Source organism: Oncorhynchus mykiss, unplaced genomic scaffold (assembly GCF_057628025.1).
Source record: "Oncorhynchus mykiss isolate SJ-2025 unplaced genomic scaffold, ASM5762802v1 scaffold93, whole genome shotgun sequence".
NCBI lineage: Eukaryota > Metazoa > Chordata > Actinopteri > Salmoniformes > Salmonidae > Oncorhynchus > Oncorhynchus mykiss.
Window position 1 is genome coordinate 1,243,495 of NW_028322092.1, and position 20,727 is coordinate 1,264,221.

Genomic DNA, 20,727 nt, shown 5'->3' on the forward strand with positions numbered 1-20,727 from the left:
CCTGTCATGGAAAGAGCAGGTGTTCCTAATGTTCTGTCCAGTCAGTGTATAGGCCTATAGGAACTCCTCATTCACCTGGTCAGTCTGTCATGGAAAGAGCAGGTTCTTTCTTTTGTATACTCTGTGTACTAGGTGCACCCGATCGGACCCCCCCTTTGCCTCCAGAACAGCCTGAATTGTTTGTGGCATGGAAATGTTTGCTGAATTGGTATCAAGGGACCTAACGTGTGCCAGGAAAACATTCCCCACACCATTACACCACCAGCCTGTTCCGTTGACACCAGGCAGGATGTGGCCATGGACTCATGCTGCTTACGCCGAACCCTGTCATCAGCATGACGCAACAGGAACCAGGATTCGTTGGAGCAGACAATGCTTTTCCACTCCTCAGTTGTCCAGTGTTGATGATCACGTGCCCACTGGAGCCTCTTCTTGTTGTTTTTATCTGATAGGAACCCGGTGTGGTCGTCTGCTGCAATAGCCCATCCGTGACAAGAACCTATGAGTTGTTTGCCCATTCTAATGTTCATTCAAACAGTAACTGAATGCCTTGATGCATGTCTGCCTGCTTTATATAGCAAGCCATGGCCACATGACTCACTGTCTGATGGAGCAAACCATTTTCGTGAGCGGGATGGTGTACCTAATAAATTGCCTTGTTATTGTGTGTGTGTGTGTGTGTGTGTGTATATATATATATATATTATAATAATAATAATCGTGACATGGGCCTGTTTTAATGACTTTTGCACCATTTTTCTGTTGTCATAATAATCTGTATTAAGCATCTGACTGACCTACGACGATGGGCCGGTCCGGTTTTCTGATTGGCTGAGATGAGGTGGTGCACATTCAAGGTCAAAACGTGCCTCATCAAAGAGAATGATTCTGCTTTTAAGACAACTGGGAACAAACAAACAAAAACGGATCAATGTCAGTGATCTTCAGGTCCAACGGATCAATGTCAGTGATCTTCAGGTCCAACGGATCAATGTCAGTGATCTTCATTCAGGTCCAAAAAGTTGAAGCTTTGGAAAGATGCCGGAGTTTCCAACTTGGGAATTCCAAGTTGGTTGACCATTGAAAATTATATATTTTTTTTTCTGAGTTCCCAGTTGTCTTGAATGCATTGGAAGTATTCAGACCATTTACTCAGTACTTTGTTGAAGCACCTTTGGCAGCGATGACAGCCTTGAGTCTTCTTGGGTATGATGCTACAGGCTTGGTACACCTGTATTTGGGGAGTTTCTACTCCTGGTGCGGTATGGACTGAAGCTGGTAGGTGATACCTGTTACCAGCATAAACTACCACCTAACCCAGGACAAGGAAAAACAAAACAACTATAATGATTTTCAACAAAAAAATAAATAGCCCAATTTCCCGGGCGCCCTCCGGCCTGCGATCGCTTCTCCGATCAACTGCAGCACTGTCAAAGACTACACTTGATCTGAGCCAAAAGGCCGAGAAGCGATCTACTTTATTACTTAGCTCGGTGTATATTTATATATATATATATACCACCTAACCCAGAGAAGCAATCTACTTTATTACTTAGCTCGGTGTATATTTATATATATATATATATATATATATATATTTATATATATATATCACCTAACCCAGAGAAGCAATCTACTTTATTACTTAGCTCTGTGTGTATATTAATGTTTTAACTACTTTATTACTTAGCTCTGTGTGTATATTTTTGATCATGCAATGTTGAGGAAAGTTTGCAAGTAAGTATCCCGTGCACGTGACGAAAAATCTTTGATTATAAGATGAACGCACCCCATTCCCAACAGCTATCGTAGTCAATAAAACGGTGACCGATTTGACCAGCACTATGTAGCCATCACTGACATTGAAATGAAGTTGCTCAATGTTAAGATACAATATAGAGCAACGATGCAACTCCGTGTGATTTCTCTTTACAATGAAAGGGGGTGCACCGTTCCTGGAGGTACTGCAATACCAGGTCGATGCGTGGAGTGGACGGAGCAAGCCCCTATTCCATCTCCCTATTCCAAAAATCAATTTAATATATGGTCCCCAGATAGGGGACGTATCAGATATTAAACTGATAAGAACAGATACTACACTTGATCTTAGCCAAAAGGCCGAGAAGCGATACCCACAATGGTTTCGGGACGAAGTGGCCGTTCTACGACACATCAAATTCGAATATGTTTACGTCACAATGAGCTCTGTATGCTTTTTGTTTTCCATAAAAAATAGAATGCTTTCAATAAATGGAGACATGGAGGGGGAGTTGATCAACGCCAGGAATGACCACGTTTGACTGTTACAATGTAACACATTTGTAGGTTCTAAGAACACGTGGTCGTCCGCCCTCCAATCAGAAATGAGAGAAAGCGTTGTTACGTTAAAACCAGATCAACAGCTAAATTGGAATAATAATTTATTACGTGTGTGTGTGTGTGTGTGTGTGGGGGGGGGCAATTTGGAGATAATAATGTTGACGTAACATTTAATCTTGTATCAAGTATATCTGGTAGCGTTGCTGCCACAAACGAACTGAAGCAATTGTCCACTTGGTGGTGCCAGAGTTCCACCGACCGTCGCTTTTTCCTGGTTGTCCTGTGGTTGTCCTGTGTGGTACAGAAAAATGCATTTCAATATTGAACCACTTGACTTCAAGACATCTTCAACGAAAATAACGTGACCAATAAAAATAGCCTCTCTTTTTTAGACTTACTCAGTCACTATAACTAACTTCATAAAATGCCATTAGGCCTAATGAAGATACCATATATGTAAGTTACTTGATTGGTGTCTTGTGAATCAACCTGTATGCGCATCAGGGTTGAATATTTCCCCTGTATTATAGGATAATAAATAACCTGGTAGTTTCCACATTTAATGAGCCCTACATTAACCACATTTAATGAGCCCTACATTAACCACGTTTAATGAGCCCTACATTAACCACATTTAATCGATGTCAGCTTTGCCAACGCCAGCTTCCTGAGGGAGTTCTGGGGGAAACTCCAGAACGCCCTGAACACCCAGGGGTCCCTCACAGCGATGTTTGAGGTGACCAAGCTGACGGATAATAGCATTAAAACCGTTATTGTCCGTATGTACAATGAAACCGTACAGCCGGAGGACGTTGCAGTATGGCTGGGCAGGTACTGCAACGTGAAGGGTCTTCTGATCCAGGTAAAATACCTCGATGGGATCTGGACAGGGGCCTGGAGGGTCACTGTCCAGCAAAGGGAGGACCTTGGGGGCTATGGTGGGTTGAAAGCCATCCCATCCACCATAGTCCTCGGAGAGAACAGGGGCCATGTTCACTACCAGGACCAGCCCAAGCTGTGCCGTAAGTGTGGTGAACATGGCCACCTTGCAGACGCCTGTCAGAAGGTCGTCTGCATGAAGTGCCGGGAGGTGGGCCACCGCTACGAGTCGTGTAACCTCTGTGGCGAGCGGTCCCACCTCATCCGCGACTGCCCCTCCTCCTGGGCCAACAGGGTCAAGGCTGGAGGGAGGGAGTGGGCGGCCACAGACCGTGATTTTGGTAGTGGTGCCGGTAGTGGTGGTGGAGGAGGCAGTAGTGGAGCCGGTCGTGGTGGAGGCAGAAGTGGAGCCGGTAGTGGTGGTGGAGGAGGCAGTAGTGGAGCCGGTCGTGGTGGAGGCAGTAGTGGAGCCGGTCGTGGTGGAGGCAGTAGTGGAGCCGGTAGTGGTGGTGGAGGAGGCCGTAGTGGAGCCGGTGGTGGCGGCGGAGGAGGAGGCAGTAGTGGAGCCGGTGTTGGTGGTGGAGGAGGCAGTAGTGGAGCCGGTAGTGGTGGTGGAAGAGGCAGTAGTGGAGCCGGTAGTGGTGGTGGAAGAGGCAGTAGTGGAGCCGGTGGTGGTGGTGGAGGAAGAGGCAGTAGTGGAGCCGGTAGTGGTGGTGGAGGAGGCAGTAGTGGAGCCGGTAGTGGTGGTGGAGGAGGCAGTAGTGGAGCCGGTAGTGGTGGTGGAGGAGGCAGTAGTGGAGCCGGTGGTGGTGGAGGAGGAGGCAGTAGTGGAGCCGGTGGTGGTGGTGGAGGAGGAGGCAGTAGTGGAGCCGGTGGTGGTGGTGGAGGAGGCAGTAGTGGAGCCGGTGGTGGTGGTGGAGGAGGCAGTAGTGGAGCCGGTAGTGGTGGTGGAGGAGGCAGTAGTGGAGCCGGTGGTGGTGGTGGAGGAGGCAGTAGTGGAGCCGGTGGTGGTGGAGGAGGAGGCAGTAGTGGAGCCGGTGGTGGTGGTGGAGGAGGAGGCAGTAGTGGAGCCGGTGGTGATGGTGGAGGAGGCAGTAGTGGAGCCGGTGGTGGTGGTGGAGGAGGCAGTAGTGGAGCCGGTGGTGGTGGAGGAGGAGGCAGTAGTGGAGCCGGTGGTGATGGTGGAGGAGGCAGTAGTGGAGCCGGTGGTGGTGGTGGAGGAGGCAGTAGTGGAGCCGGTAGTGGTGGTGGAGGAGGCAGTAGTGGAGCCGGTGGTGGTGGTGGAGGAGGCAGTAGTGGAGCCGGTGGTGGTGGAGGAGGCAGTAGTGGAGCCGGTGGTGGTGGAGGAGGAGGCAGTAGTGGAGCCGGTGGTGATGGTGGAGGAGGCAGTAGTGGAGCCGGTGGTGGTGGAGGAGGAGGCAGTAGTGGAGCCGGTGGTGGTGGTGGAGGAGGCAGTAGTGGAGCCGGTGGTGGTGGTGGAGGAGGCAGTAGTGGAGCCGGTGGTGGTGGATGAGGCAGTAGTGGAGCCGGTGGTGGTGGTGGAGGAGGCAGTAGTGGAGCCGGTGGTGGTGGTGGAGGAGGAGGCAGTAGTGGAGCCGGTGGTGGAGGAGGAGGCAGTAGTGGAGCCGGTGGTGGTGGTGGAGGAGGCAGTAGTGGAGCCGGTGGTGGTGGTGGAGGAGGCAGTAGTGGAGCCGGTGGTGGTGGTGGAGGAGGAGGCAGTAGTGGAGCCGGCGGTGGTGGTGGTGGAGGAGGCAGTAGTGGAGCCGGTGGTGGTGGTGGAGGAGGCAGTAGTGGAGCCGGTGGTGGTGGTGGAGGAGGCAGTAGTGGAGCCGGTGGTGGTGGTGGAGGAGGCAGTAGTGTGTGGAAATGACATGAGGAGGTCAGGCAATAAATAGGCCATAGGAGCGAATAATTACAATTTAGCAGATTAACACTGGAGTGATAGATGAGCAGATGATGATGTGTAAGTAGTGATACTGGTGTGCAAAAGAGCAGAAAGGTAAATAAAAACAGTATGGGGATGAGGTAGGTAAATTGGGTGGGCTATTTACAGATGGATTATGTAGAGCTGCAGCGATCGGTTAGCTGCTCAGATAGCAGATGTTTAAAGTTAGTGAGGGAAATATAAGTCTCCAGCTTCAGTGATTTTTGCAATTTGTTCCAGTCATTGGCAGCAGAGAACTCGAAGGAAAGGCGGCCAAATAAGGTGTTTGTTTTGGGGATGACTAGTGAGATATACCTGCTGGAGTGCGTGCTACGGGTGAGTGTTGTTATCGTGACCAGTGAGCTGAGATAAGGTGGAGCTTTACCTAACATAGACTTATAGATGGCCTGGAGTAGCTGCTGCCTTGGCAGAAACTAATGGGGATCCATAATAAACCCCAGGAAGAATAGCTGCTGCATTGGCAGAAACTAATGGGGATCCATAATAAACTCCAGGAAGAGTAGCTGCTGCCTTGGCAGGAACTAATGGGGATCCATACTAAACCACAGGAAGAGTAGCTGCTGTCTTGTCAGGAACTAATGGGGATCCATAATAAACCCCAGAAAGACTAGCTGCTGCCTTGGCAGGAACTAATGGGGATCCATAATAAACCCCAGGAAGAATAGCTGCTGCCTTGGCAGAAACTAATGGGGATCCATAATAAACTCCAGGAAGAGTAGCTGCTGCCTTGGCAGGAACTAATGGGGATCCATACTAAACCACAGGAAGAGTAGCTGCTGTCTTGTCAGGAACTAATGGGGATCCATAATAAACCCCAGAAAGACTAGCTGCTGCCTTGGCAGGAACTAATGGGGATCCATAATAAACCCCAGGAAGACTAGCTGCTGCCTTGGCAGGAACTAATGGGGATCCATAATAAACCCCAGGAAGACTAGCTGCTGCCTTGGCAGGAACCAATGGGGATCCATAATAAACCTCAGGAAGAGTAGCTGCTGCCTTGGCAGGAACTAATGGGGGTCCATAATAAACCCCAGGAAGAGTAGCTGCTGCCTTGGCAGGAACTAATGGGAATCCATAATAAACCCAGGAAGAGTAGCTGCTGCCCTGGCAGGAACTAATGGGGATCCATAATAAACCACAGGAAGAGTAGCTGCTGTCTTGGCAGGAACTAATGGGGGTCTATAATAAACCCCAGGAAGAGTAGCTGCTGCCTTGGCAGGAACTAATGGGGATCCATAATAAACTCCAGGAAGAGTAGCTGCTGCCTTGGCAGGAACTAATGGGGATCCATACTAAACCACAGGAAGAGTAGCTGCTGTCTTGTCAGGAACTAATGGGGATCCATAATAAACCCCAGGAAGACTAGCTGCTGCCTTGGCAGGAACTAATGGGGATCCATAATAAACCCCAAGAAGAGTAGCTGCTGCCTTGGCATGAACTAAAGGGGATCCATAATAAACCCCAGGAAAAGTAGCTGCTGCCTTGGCAGGAACTAATGGGGATCCATAATAAACCCCAGAAAGAGCAGCTGCTGCCTTGGCAGAAACTAATGGGGGTCCATAATAAACCCCAGGAAGAGTAGCTGCTGCCTTGGCAGAAACTAATGGGGATCCATAATAAACCCCAGGAAGACTAGCTGCTGCCTTGGCAGGAACTAATGGGGATCCATAATAAACCCCAGGAAGAGTAGCTGCTACCATGGCAGAAACTAATGGGGATCCATAATAAACCCCAGGAAGACTAGCTGCTGCCTTATCAGGAACTAATGGGGATCCATAATAAACCCCAGGAAGAGTAGCTGCTGCATTGGCAGGAACTAATGGGGTTCCATAATAAACCCCAGGAAGAGAAGTTGCTGCCTTGGCAGGAACTAATGGGGATCCATAATAAACCTCAGGAAGAGTAGCTGCTGCCTTGGCAGGAACTAATGGGGGTCCATAATAAACCCCAGGAAGAGTAGCTGCTGCCTTGGCAGGAACTAATGGGAATCCATAATAAACCCAGGAAGAGTAGCTGCTGCCTTGGCAGGAACTAATGTGGATCCATAATAAACCCTAGGAAGACTAGCTGCTGCCTTGGCAGGAACTAATGGGGATCCATAATAAACCCCAAGAAGAGTAGCTGCTGCCTTGGCAGGAACTAAAGGGGATCCATAATAAACCCCAGGAAGAGTAGCTGCTGCCTTGGCAGGAACTAATGTGGATCCATAATAAACCCTAGGAAGACTAGCTGCTGCCTTGGCAGGAACTAATGGGGATCCATAATAAACCCCAGGAAGACTAGCTGCTGCCTTGGCAGGAACTAATGGAAATCCATAATAAACCCCAGGAAGACTAGCTGCTGCCTTGGCAGGAACTAATGGGGTTCCATAATAAACCTCAGGAAGAGTAGCTGCTGCCTTGGCAGGAACTTATGGGGATCCATAATAAACCCCAGGAAGACTAGCTGCTGCCTTGGCAGGGGGATCCATAATAAACCCCAGGAAGAGTAGCTGCTGCCTTGGCATGAACTAAAGGGGATCCATAATAAACCCCAGGAAAAGTAGCTGCTGCCTTGGCAGGAACTAATGGGGATCCATAATAAACCCCAGAAAGAGTAGCTGCTGCCTTGGCAGAAACTAATGGGGGTCCATAATAAACCCCAGGAAGAGTAGCTGCTGCCTTGGCAGAAACTAATGGGGATCCATAATAAACCCCAGGAAGACTAGCTGCTGCCTTGGCAGGAACTAATGGGGATCCATAATAAACCCCAGGAAGAGTAGCTGCTGCCATGGCAGAAACTAATGGGGATCCATAATAAACCCCAGGAAGACTAGCTGCTGCCTTATCAGGAACTAATGGGGATCCATAATAAACCCCAGGAAGAGTAGCTGCTGCATTGGCAGGAACTAATGGGGTTCCATAATAAACCCCAGGAAGAGTAGTTGCTGCCTTGGCAGGAACTAATGGGGATCCATAATAAACCTCAGGAAGAGTAGCTGCTGCCTTGGCAGGAACTAATGGGGGTCCATAATAAACCCCAGGAAGAGTAGCTGCTGCCTTGGCAGGAACTAATGGGAATCCATAATAAACCCAGGAAGAGTAGCTGCTGCCCTGGCAGGAACTAATGGGGATCCATAATAAACCACATGAAGAGTAGCTGCTGTCTTGGCAGAAACTAATGGGGATCCATAATAAACCCCAGGAAGACTAGCTGCTGCCTTGGCAGGAACTAATGGGGATCCATAATAAACCCCAGGAAGAGTAGCTGCTGCCTTGGCAGAAACTAATGGGGATCCATAATAAACCCCAGGAAGACTAGCTGCTGCCTTGGCAGGAACTAATGGGGATCCATAATAAACCCCAGGAAGAGTAGCTGCTACCTTGGCAGAAACTAATGGGGATCCATAATAAACCCCAGGAAGACTAGCTGCTGCCTTGGCAGGAACTAATGGGGATCCATAATAAACCCCAGAAAGAGTAGCTGCTACCTTGGCAGAAACTAATGGGGGTCCATAGTAAACCCCAGGAAGACTAGCTGCTGCCTTATCAGGAACTAATGGGGATCCATAATAAACCCCAGGAAGACTAGCTGCTGCCTTGGCATGAACCAATGGGGATCCATAATAAACCTCAGGAAGAGTAGCTGCTGCCTTGGCAGGAACTAATGGGGATCCATAATAAACCTCAGGAAGAGTAGCTGCTGCCTTGGCAGGAACTAATGGGGGTCCATAATAAACCCCAGGAAGAGTAGCTGCTGCCTTGGCAGGAACTAATGGGAATCCATAATAAACCCAGGAAGAGTAGCTGCTGCCCTGGCAGGAACTAATGGGGATCCATAATAAACCACATGAAGAGTAGCTGCTGTCTTGGCAGAAACTAATGGGGATCCATAATAAACCCCAGGAAGACTAGCTGCTGCCTTGGCAGGAACTAATGGGGATCCATAATAAACCCCAGGAAGAGTAGCTGCTGCCTTGGCAGAAACTAATGGGGATCCATAATAAACCCCAGGAAGACTAGCTGCTGCCTTGGCAGGAACTAATGGGGATCCATAATAAACCCCAGAAAGAGTAGCTGCTACCTTGGCAGAAACTAATGGGGGTCCATAGTAAACCCCAGGAAGACTAAATGCTGCCTTATCAGGAACTAATGGGGATCCATAATAAACCCCAGGAAGACTAGCTGCTGCCTTGGCATGAACCAATGGGGATCCATAATAAACCTCAGGAAGAGTAGCTGCTGCCTTGGCAGGAACTAATGGGGGTCCATAATAAACCCCAGGAAGAGTAGCTGCTGCCTTGGCAGGAACTAATGGGAATCCATAATAAACCCAGGAAGAGTAGCTGCTGCCCTGGCAGGAACTAATGGGGATCCATAATAAACCACAGGAAGAGTAGCTGCTGTCTTGGCAGGAACTAATGGGGGTCTATAATAAACCCCAGGAAGAGTAGCTGCTGCCTTGGCAGGAACTAATGGGGATCCATAATAAACTCCAGGAAGAGTAGCTGCTGCCTTGGCATGAACCAATGGGGATCCATAATAAACCTCAGGAAGAGTAGCTGCTGCCTTGGCAGGAACTAATGGGGATCCATAATAAACCCCAGAAAGAGTAGCTGCTACCTTGGCAGAAACTAATGGGGGTCCATAGTAAACCCCAGGAAGACTAGCTGCTGCCTTATCAGGAACTAATGGGGATCCATAATAAACCCCAGGAAGACTAGCTGCTGCCTTGGCATGAACCAATGGGGATCCATAATAAACCTCAGGAAGAGTAGCTGCTGCCTTGGCAGGAACTAATGGGGATCCATAATAAACCTCAGGAAGAGTAGCTGCTGCCCTGGCAGGAACTAATGGGGATCCATAATAAACCACAGGAAGAGTAGCTGCTGTCTTGGCAGGAACTAATGGGGGTCTATAATAAACCCCAGGAAGAGTAGCTGCTGCCTTGGCAGGAACTAATGGGGATCCATAATAAACCCCAGGAAGACTAGCTGCTGCCTTGGCATGAACCAATGGGGATCCATAATAAACCTCAGGAAGAGTAGCTGCTGCCTTGGCAGGAACTAATGGGGATCCATAATAAACCCCAGAAAGAGTAGCTGCTACCTTGGCAGAAACTAATGGGGGTCCATAGTAAACCCCAGGAAGACTAGCTGCTGCCTTATCAGGAACTAATGGGGATCCATAATAAACCCCAGGAAGACTAGCTGCTGCCTTGGCATGAACCAATGGGGATCCATAATAAACCTCAGGAAGAGTAGCTGCTGCCTTGGCAGGAACTAATGGGGATCCATAATAAACCTCAGGAAGAGTAGCTGCTGCCTTGGCAGGAACTAATGGGGGTCCATAATAAACCCCAGGAAGAGTAGCTGCTGCCTTGGCAGGAACTAATGGGAATCCATAATAAACCCAGGAAGAGTAGCTGCTGCCCTGGCAGGAACTAATGGGGATCCATAATAAACCACATGAAGAGTAGCTGCTGTCTTGGCAGAAACTAATGGGGATCCATAATAAACCCCAGGAAGACTAGCTGCTGCCTTGGCAGGAACTAATGGGGATCCATAATAAACCCCAGGAAGAGTAGCTGCTACCTTGGCAGAAACTAATGGGGGTCCATAGTAAACCCCAGGAAGACTAAATGCTGCCTTATCAGGAACTAATGGGGATCCATAATAAACCCCAGGAAGACTAGCTGCTGCCTTGGCATGAACCAATGGGGATCCATAATAAACCTCAGGAAGAGTAGCTGCTGCCTTGGCAGGAACTAATGGGGGTCCATAATAAACCCCAGGAAGAGTAGCTGCTGCCTTGGCAGGAACTAATGGGAATCCATAATAAACCCAGGAAGAGTAGCTGCTGCCCTGGCAGGAACTAATGGGGATCCATAATAAACCACAGGAAGAGTAGCTGCTGTCTTGGCAGGAACTAATGGGGGTCTATAATAAACCCCAGGAAGAGTAGCTGCTGCCTTGGCAGGAACTAATGGGGATCCATAATAAACTCCAGGAAGAGTAGCTGCTGCCTTGGCAGGAACTAATGGGGATCCATACTAAACCACAGGAAGAGTAGCTGCTGTCTTGTCAGGAACTAATGGGGATCCATAATAAACCCCAGGAAGACTAGCTGCTGCCTTGGCAGGAACTAATGGGGATCCATAATAAACCACGGGAAGAGTAGCTGCTGTCTTGGCAGGAACTAATGGGGATCCATAATAAACCCCAGGAAGACTAGCTGCTGCCTTGGCAGGAACTAATGGGGATCCATAATAAACCCCAGGAAGAGTAGCTGCTGCCTTGGCAGAAACTAATGGGGATCCATAATAAACCCCAGGAAGACTAGCTGCTGCCTTATCAGGAACTAATGGGGTTCCATAATAAACCTCAGGAAGAGTAGCTGCTGCCTTGGCAGGAACTAATGAGGATCCATAATAAACCCCAGGAAGACTAGCTGCTGCCTTGGCAGGAACTAATGGGGATCCATAATAAACCCCAGGAAGAGTAGCTGCTGCCTTGGCAGGAACTAATGGGGATCCATAATAAACCCCAGGAAGAGTAGCTGCTGCCTTGGCAGGAACTAATGTGGATCCATAATAAACCCTAGGAAGACTAGCTGCTGCCTTGGCAGGAACTAATGGAAATCCATAATAAACCCCAGGAAGAATAGCTGCTGCCTTGGCAGGAACTAATGGGGATCCATAATAAACCCCAGGAAGACTAGCTGCTGCCTTGGCAGGAACTAATGGGGATCCATAATAAACCTCAGGAAGAGTAGCTGCTGCCTTGGCAGGAACTAATGGGGGTCCATAATAAACCCCAGGAAGAGTAGCTGCTGCCTTGGCAGGAACTAATGGGAATCCATAATAAACCCAGGAAGAGTAGCTGCTGCCCTGGCAGGAACTAATGGGGATCCATAATAAACCACAGGAAGAGTAGCTGCTGTCTTGGCAGGAACTAATGGGGGTCTATAATAAACCCCAGGAAGAGTAGCTGCTGCCTTGGCAGGAACTAATGGGGATCCATAATAAACTCCAGGAAGAGTAGCTGCTGCCTTGGCAGGAACTAATGGGGATCCATACTAAACCACAGGAAGAGTAGCTGCTGTCTTGTCAGGAACTAATGGGGATCCATAATAAACCCCAGGAAGACTAGCTGCTGCCTTGGCAGGAACTAATGGGGATCCATAATAAACCACGGGAAGAGTAGCTGCTGTCTTGGCAGGAACTAATGGGGATCCATAATAAACCCCAGGAAGACTAGCTGCTGCCTTGGCAGGAACTAATGGGGATCCATAATAAACCCCAGGAAGAGTAGCTGCTGCCTTGGCAGAAACTAATGGGGATCCATAATAAACCCCAGGAAGACTAGCTGCTGCCTTATCAGGAACTAATGGGGTTCCATAATAAACCTCAGGAAGAGTAGCTGCTGCCTTGGCAGGAACTAATGAGGATCCATAATAAACCCCAGGAAGACTAGCTGCTGCCTTGGCAGGAACTAATGGGGATCCATAATAAACCCCAGGAAGAGTAGCTGCTGCCTTGGCAGGAACTAATGGGGATCCATAATAAACCCCAGGAAGAGTAGCTGCTGCCTTGGCAGGAACTAATGTGGATCCATAATAAACCCTAGGAAGACTAGCTGCTGCCTTGGCAGGAACTAATGGAAATCCATAATAAACCCCAGGAAGAATAGCTGCTGCCTTGGCAGGAACTAATGGGGTTCCATAATAAACCTCAGGAAGAGTAGCTGCTGCCTTGGCAGGAACTAATGGGGATCCATAATAAACCCCAGGAAGACTAGCTGCTGCCTTGGCAGGAACTAATGGGGATCCATAATAAACCCCAAGAAGAGTAGCTGCTGCCTTGGCATGAACTAAAGGGGATCCATAATAAACCCCAGGAAAAGTAGCTGCTGCCTTGGCAGGAACTAATGGGGATCCATAATAAACCCCAGAAGGAGTAGCTGCTGCCTTGGCAGAAACTAATGGGGGTCCATAATAAACCCCAGGAAGAGTAGCTGCTGCCTTGGCAGAAACTACTGGGGATCCATAATAAACCCCAGGAAGACTAGCTGCTGCCTTGGCAGGAACTAATGGGGATCCATAATAAACCCCAGGAAGAGTAGCTGCTGCCATGGCAGAAACTAATGGGGATCCATAATAAACCCCAGGAAGACTAGCTGCTGCCTTATCAGGAACTAATGGGGATCCATAATAAACCCCAGGAAGAGTAGCTGCTGCATTGGCAGGAACTAATGGGGTTCCATAATAAACCCCAGGAAGAGTAGTTGCTGCCTTGGCAGGAACTAATGGGGATCCATAATAAACCCCAGGAAGAATAGCTGCTGCCTTGGCAGAAACTAATGGGGATCCATAAGAAAACCCCAAGAAGAGTAGCTGCTGCCATGGCAGAAACTAATGGGGATCCATAATAAACCCCAGGAATACTAGCTGCTGCCTTATCAGGAACTAATGGGGATCCATAATAAACCCAGGAAGAGTAGCTGCTGCATTGGCAGAAACTAATGGGGTTCCATAATAAACCCCAGGAAGAGTAGTTGCTGCCTTGGCAGGAACTAATGGGGGTCCATAATAAACCCCAGGAAGAGTAGCTGCTGCCTTGGCAGGAACTAATGGGGATCCATAATAAACCCCAGAAAGACTAGCAGCTGCCTTGGCAGGAACTAATGGGGATCCATAATAAACCCCAGGAAGACTAGCTGCTGCCTTGGCAGGAACTAATGGGGATCCATAATAAACCCCAGGAAGACTAGCTGCTGCCTTGGCAGGAACTAATGGGGATCCATAATAAACCTCAGGAAGAGTAGCTGCTGCCTTGGCAGGAACTAATGGGGGTCCATAATAAACCCCAGGAAGAGTAGCTGCTGCCTTGGCAGGAACTAATGGGAATCCATAATAAACCACACGAAGAGTAGCTGCTGTCTTGGCAGAAACTAATGGGGATCCATAATAAACCCCAGGAAGAATAGCTGCTGCCTTGGCAGAAACTAATGGGGATCCATAAGAAAACCCCAAGAAGAGTAGCTGCTGCCATGGCAGAAACTAATGGGGATCCATAATAAACCCCAGGAAGACTAGCTGCTGCCTTATCAGGAACTAATGGGGATCCATAATAAACCCCAGGAAGAGTAGCTGCTGCATTGGCAGGAACTAATGGGGTTCCATAATAAACCCCAGGAAGAGTAGTTGCTGCCTTGGCAGGAACTAATGGGGGTCCATAATAAACCCCAGGAAGAGTAGCTGCTGCCTTGGCAGGAACTAATGGGGATCCATAATAAACCCCAGAAAGACTAGCTGCTGCCTTGGCAGGAACTAATGGGGATCCATAATAAACCCCAGGAAGACTAGCTGCTGCCTTGGCAGGAACTAATGGGGATCCATAATAAACCCCAGGAAGACTAGCTGCTGCCTTGGCAGGAACCAATGGGGATCCATAATAAACCTCAGGAAGAGTAGCTGCTGCCTTGGCAGGAACTAATGGGGGTCCATAATAAACCCCAGGAAGAGTAGCTGCTGCCTTGGCAGGAACTAATGGGAATCCATAATAAACCCCAGGAAGACTAGCTGCTGCCTTGGCAGGAACTAATGGGAATCCATAATAAACCCAGGAAGAGTAGCTGCTGCCCTGGCAGGAACTAATGGGGATCCATAATAAACCACAGGAAGAGTAGCTGCTGTCTTGGCAGGAACTAATGGGGGTCTATAATAAACCCCAGGAAGAGTAGCTGCTGCCTTGGCAGGAACTAATGGGGATCCATAATAAACTCCAGGAAGAGTAGCTGCTGCCTTGGCAGGAACTAATGGGGATCCATACTAAACCACAGGAAGAGTAGCTGCTGTCTTGTCAGGAACTAATGGGGATCCATAATAAACCCCAGGAAGACTAGCTGCTGCCTTGGCAGGAACTAATGGGGATCCATAATAAACCACGGGAAGAGTAGCTGCTGTCTTGGCAGGAACTAATGGGGATCCATAATAAACCCCAGGAAGACTAGCTGCTGCCTTGGCAGGAACTAATGGGGATCCATAATAAACCCCAGGAAGAGTAGCTGCTGCCTTGGCAGAAACTAATGGGGATCCATAATAAACCCCAGGAAGACTAGCTGCTGCCTTATCAGGAACTAATGGGGTTCCATAATAAACCTCAGGAAGAGTAGCTGCTGCCTTGGCAGGAACTAATGAGGATCCATAATAAACCCCAGGAAGACTAGCTGCTGCCTTGGCAGGAACTAATGGGGATCCATAATAAACCCCAGGAAGAGTAGCTGCTGCCTTGGCAGGAACTAATGGGGATCCATAATAAACCCCAGGAAGAGTAGCTGCTGCCTTGGCAGGAACTAATGTGGATCCATAATAAACCCTAGGAAGACTAGCTGCTGCCTTGGCAGGAACTAATGGAAATCCATAATAAACCCCAGGAAGAATAGCTGCTGCCTTGGCAGGAACTAATGGGGTTCCATAATAAACCTCAGGAAGAGTAGCTGCTGCCTTGGCAGGAACTAATGGGGATCCATAATAAACCCCAGGAAGACTAGCTGCTGCCTTGGCAGGAACTAATGGGGATCCATAATAAACCCCAAGAAGAGTAGCTGCTGCCTTGGCATGAACTAAAGGGGATCCATAATAAACCCCAGGAAAAGTAGCTGCTGCCTTGGCAGGAACTAATGGGGATCCATAATAAACCCCAGAAGGAGTAGCTGCTGCCTTGGCAGAAACTAATGGGGGTCCATAATAAACCCCAGGAAGAGTAGCTGCTGCCTTGGCAGAAACTAATGGGGATCCATAATAAACCCCAGGAAGACTAGCTGCTGCCTTGGCAGGAACTAATGGGGATCCATAATAAACCCCAGGAAGAGTAGCTGCTGCCATGGCAGAAACTAATGGGGATCCATAATAAACCCCAGGAAGACTAGCTGCTGCCTTATCAGGAACTAATGGGGATCCATAATAAACCCCAGGAAGAGTAGCTGCTGCATTGGCAGGAACTAATGGGGTTCCATAATAAACCCCAGGAAGAGTAGTTGCTGCCTTGGCAGGAACTAATGGGGATCCATAATAAACCCCAGGAAGAATAGCTGCTGCCTTGGCAGAAACTAATGGGGATCCATAAGAAAACCCCAAGAAGAGTAGCTGCTGCCATGGCAGAAACTAATGGGGATCCATAATAAACCCCAGGAATACTAGCTGCTGCCTTATCAGGAACTAATGGGGATCCATAATAAACCCCAGGAAGAGTAGCTGCTGCATTGGCAGGAACTAATGGGGTTCCATAATAAACCCCAGGAAGAGTAGTTGCTGCCTTGGCAGGAACTAATGGGGGTCCATAATAAACCCCAGGAAGAGTAGCTGCTGCCTTGGCAGGAACTAATCCATAATAAACCCCAGAAAGACTAGCAGCTGCCTTGGCAGGAACTAATGGGGATCCATAATAAACCCCAGGAAGACTAGCTGCTGCCTTGGCAGGAACTAATGGGGATCCATAATAAACCCCAGGAAGACTAGCTGCTGCCTTGGCAGGAACTAATGGGGATCCATAATAAACCTCAGGAAGAGTAGCTGCTGCCTTGGCAGGAACTAATGGGGGTCCATAATAAACCCCAGGAAGAGTAGCTGCTGCCTTGGCAGGAACTAATGGGAATCCATAATAAACCACACGAAGAGTAGCTGCTGTCTTGGCAGAAACTAATGGGGATCCATAATAAACCCCAGGAAGAATAGCTGCTGCCTTGGCAGAAACTAATGGGGATCCATAAGAAAACCCCAAGAAGAGTAGCTGCTGCCATGGCAGAAACTAATGGGGATCCATAATAAACCCCAGGAAGACTAGCTGCTGCCTTATCAGGAACTAATGGGGATCCATAATAAACCCCAGGAAGAGTAGCTGCTGCATTGGCAGGAACTAATGGGGTTCCATAATAAACCCCAGGAAGAGTAGTTGCTGCCTTGGCAGGAACTAATGGGGGTCCATAATAAACCCCAGGAAGAGTAGCTGCTGCCTTGGCAGGGACTAATGGGGATCCATAATAAACCCCAGAAAGACTAGCTGCTGCCTTGGCAGGAACTAATGGGGATCCATAATAAACCCCAGGAAGACTAGCTGCTGCCTTGGCAGGAACTAATGGGGATCCATAATAAACCCCAGGAAGACTAGCTGCTGCCTTGGCAGGAACCAATGGGGATCCATAATAAACCTCAGGAAGAGTAGCTGCTGCCTTGGCAGGAACTAATGGGGATCCATAATAAACCCCAGGAAGAGTAGCTGCTGCCTTGGCAGGAACTAATGGGAATCCATAATAAACCCCAGGAAGACTAGCTGCTGCCTTGGCAGGAACTAATGGGGATCCATAATAAACCCCAGGAAGAGTAGCTGCTGCCTTGGCAGGAACTAATGTGGATCCATAATAAACCCTAGGAAGACTAGCTGCTGCCTTGGCAGGAACTAATGGAAATCCATAATAAACCCCAGGAAGAATAGCTGCTGCCTTGGCAGGAACTAATGGGGTTCCATAATAAACCTCAGGAAGAGTAGCTGCTGCCTTGGCAGGAACTAATGGGGATCCATAATAAACCCCAGGAAGACTAGCTGCTGCCTTGGCAGGAACTAATGGGGATCCATAATAAACCCCAGAAAGACTAGCAGCTGCCTTGGCAGGAACTAATGGGGATCCATAATAAACCCCAGGAAGACTAGCTGCTGCCTTGGCAGGAACTAATGGGGATCCATAATAAACCCCAGGAAGACTAGCTGCTGCCTTGGCAGGAACTAATGGGGATCCATAATAAACCTCAGGAAGAGTAGCTGCTGCCTTGGCAGGAACTAATGGGGGTCCATAATAAACCCCAGGAAGAGTAGCTGCTGCCTTGGCAGGAACTAATGGGAATCCATAATAAACCACACGAAGAGTAGCTGCTGTCTTGGCAGAAACTAATGGGGATCCATAATAAACCCCAGGAAGAATAGCTGCTGCCTTGGCAGAAACTAATGGGGATCCATAAGAAAACCCCAAGAAGAGTAGCTGCTGCCATGGCAGAAACTAATGGGGATCCATAATAAACCCCAGGAAGACTAGCTGCTGCCTTATCAGGAACTAATGGGGATCCATAATAAACCCCAGGAAGAGTAGCTGCTGCATTGGCAGGAACTAATGGGGTTCCATAATAAACCCCAGGAAGAGTAGTTGCTGCCTTGGCAGGAACTAATGGGGGTCCATAATAAACCCCAGGAAGAGTAGCTGCTGCCTTGGCAGGAACTAATGGGGATCCATAATAAACCCCAGAAAGACTAGCTGCTGCCTTGGCAGGAACTAATGGGGATCCATAATAAACCCCAGGAAGACTAGCTGCTGCCTTGGCAGGAACTAATGGGGATCCATAATAAACCCCAGGAAGACTAGCTGCTGCCTTGGCAGGAACCAATGGGGATCCATAATAAACCTCAGGAAGAGTAGCTGCTGCCTTGGCAGGAACTAATGTGGATCCATAATAAACCCTAGGAAGACTAGCTGCTGCCTTGGCAGGAACTAATGGAAATCCATAATAAACCCCAGGAAGAATAGCTGCTGCCTTGGCAGGAACTAATGGGGTTCCATAATAAACCTCAGGAAGAGTAGCTGCTGCCTTGGCAGGAACTAATGGGGATCCATAATAAACCCCAGGAAGACTAGCTGCTGCCTTGGCAGGAACTAATGGGGATCCATAATAAACCCCAGAAAGACTAGCAGCTGCCTTGGCAGGAACTAATGGGGATCCATAATAAACCCCAGGAAGACTAGCTGCTGCCTTGGCAGGAACTAATGGGGATCCATAATAAACCCCAGGAAGACTAGCTGCTGCCTTGGCAGGAACTAATGGGGATCCATAATAAACCTCAGGAAGAGTAGCTGCTGCCTTGGCAGGAACTAATGGGGGTCCATAATAAACCCCAGGAAGAGTAGCTGCTGCCTTGGCAGGAACTAATGGGAATCCATAATAAACCACACGAAGAGTAGCTGCTGTCTTGGCAGAAACTAATGGGGATCCATAATAAACCCCAGGAAGAATAGCTGCTGCCTTGGCAGAAACTAATGGGGATCCATAAGAAAACCCCAAGAAGAGTAGCTGCTGCCATGGCAGAAACTAATGGGGATCCATAATAAACCCCAGGAAGACTAGCTGCTGCCTTATCAGGAACTAATGGGGATCCATAATAAACCCCAGGAAGAGTAGCTGCTGCATTGGCAGGAACTAATGGGGTTCCATAATAAACCCCAGGAAGAGTAGTTGCTGCCTTGGCAGGAACTAATGGGGGTCCATAATAAACCCCAGGAAGAGTAGCTGCTGCCTTGGCAGGAACTAATGGGGATCCATAATAAACCCCAGAAAGACTAGCTGCTGCCTTGGCAGGAACTAATGGGGATCCATAATAAACCCCAGGAAGACTAGCTGCTGCCTTGGCAGGAACTAATGGGGATCCATAATAAACCCCAGAAAGACTAGCAGCTGCCTTGGCAGGAACTAATGGGGATCCATAATAAACCCCAGGAAGACTAGCTGCTGCCTTGGCAGGAACTAATGGGGATCCATAATAAACCCCAGGAAGACTAGCTGCTGCCTTGGCAGGAACTAATGGGGATCCATAATAAACCTCAGGAAGAGTAGCTGCTGCCTTGGCAGGAACTAATGGGGGTCCATAATAAACCCCAGGAAGAGTAGCTGCTGCCTTGGCAGGAACTAATGGGAATCCATAATAAACCACACGAAGAGTAGCTGCTGTCTTGGCAGAAACTAATGGGGATCCATAATAAACCCCAGGAAGAATAGCTGCTGCCTTGGCAGAAACTAATGGGGATCCATAAGAAAACCCCAAGAAGAGTAGCTGCTGCCATGGCAGAAACTAATGGGGATCCATAATAAACCCCAGGAAGACTAGCTGCTGCCTTATCAGGAACTAATGGGGATCCATAATAAACCCCAGGAAGAGTAGCTGCTGCATTGGCAGGAACTAATGGGGTTCCATAATAAACCCCAGGAAGAGTAGTTGCTGCCTTGGCAGGAACTAATGGGGGTCCATAATAAACCCCAGGAAGAGTAGCTGCTGCCTTGGCAGGAACTAATGGGGATCCATAATAAACCCCAGAAAGACTAGCTGCTGCCTTGGCAGGAACTAATGGGGATCCATAATAAACCCCAGGAAGACTAGCTGCTGCCTTGGCAGGAACTAATGGGGATCCATAATAAACCCCAGGAAGACTAGCTGCTGCCTTGGCAGGAACCAATGGGGATCCATAATAAACCTCAGGAAGAGTAGCTGCTGCCTTGGCAGGAACTAATGTGGATCCATAATAAACCCTAGGAAGACTAGCTGCTGCCTTGGCAGGAACTAATGGAAATCCATAATAAACCCCAGGAAGAATAGCTGCTGCCTTGGCAGGAACTAATGGGGTTCCATAATAAACCTCAGGAAGAGTAGCTGCTGCCTTGGCAGGAACTAATGGGGATCCATAATAAACCCCAGGAAGACTAGCTGCTGCCTTGGCAGGAACTAATGGGGATCCATAATAAACCCCAGAAAGACTAGCAGCTGCCTTGGCAGGAACTAATGGGGATCCA

The 20,727-nt window shown here is 48.7% G+C and overlaps 1 non-coding gene across 1 annotated transcript; it reads right to left on the reverse strand.

The window, feature by feature from the left end:
* Positions 1-1,939: 1,939 nt before the first annotated feature.
* Positions 1,940-2,130, reverse strand: LOC118944185 (U2 spliceosomal RNA). Its single transcript, XR_005039499.1, has one exon. It is a non-coding gene; the product is annotated as a U2 spliceosomal RNA (small nuclear RNA).
* Between the last annotated feature and the right edge of the window lie 18,597 nt (positions 2,131-20,727).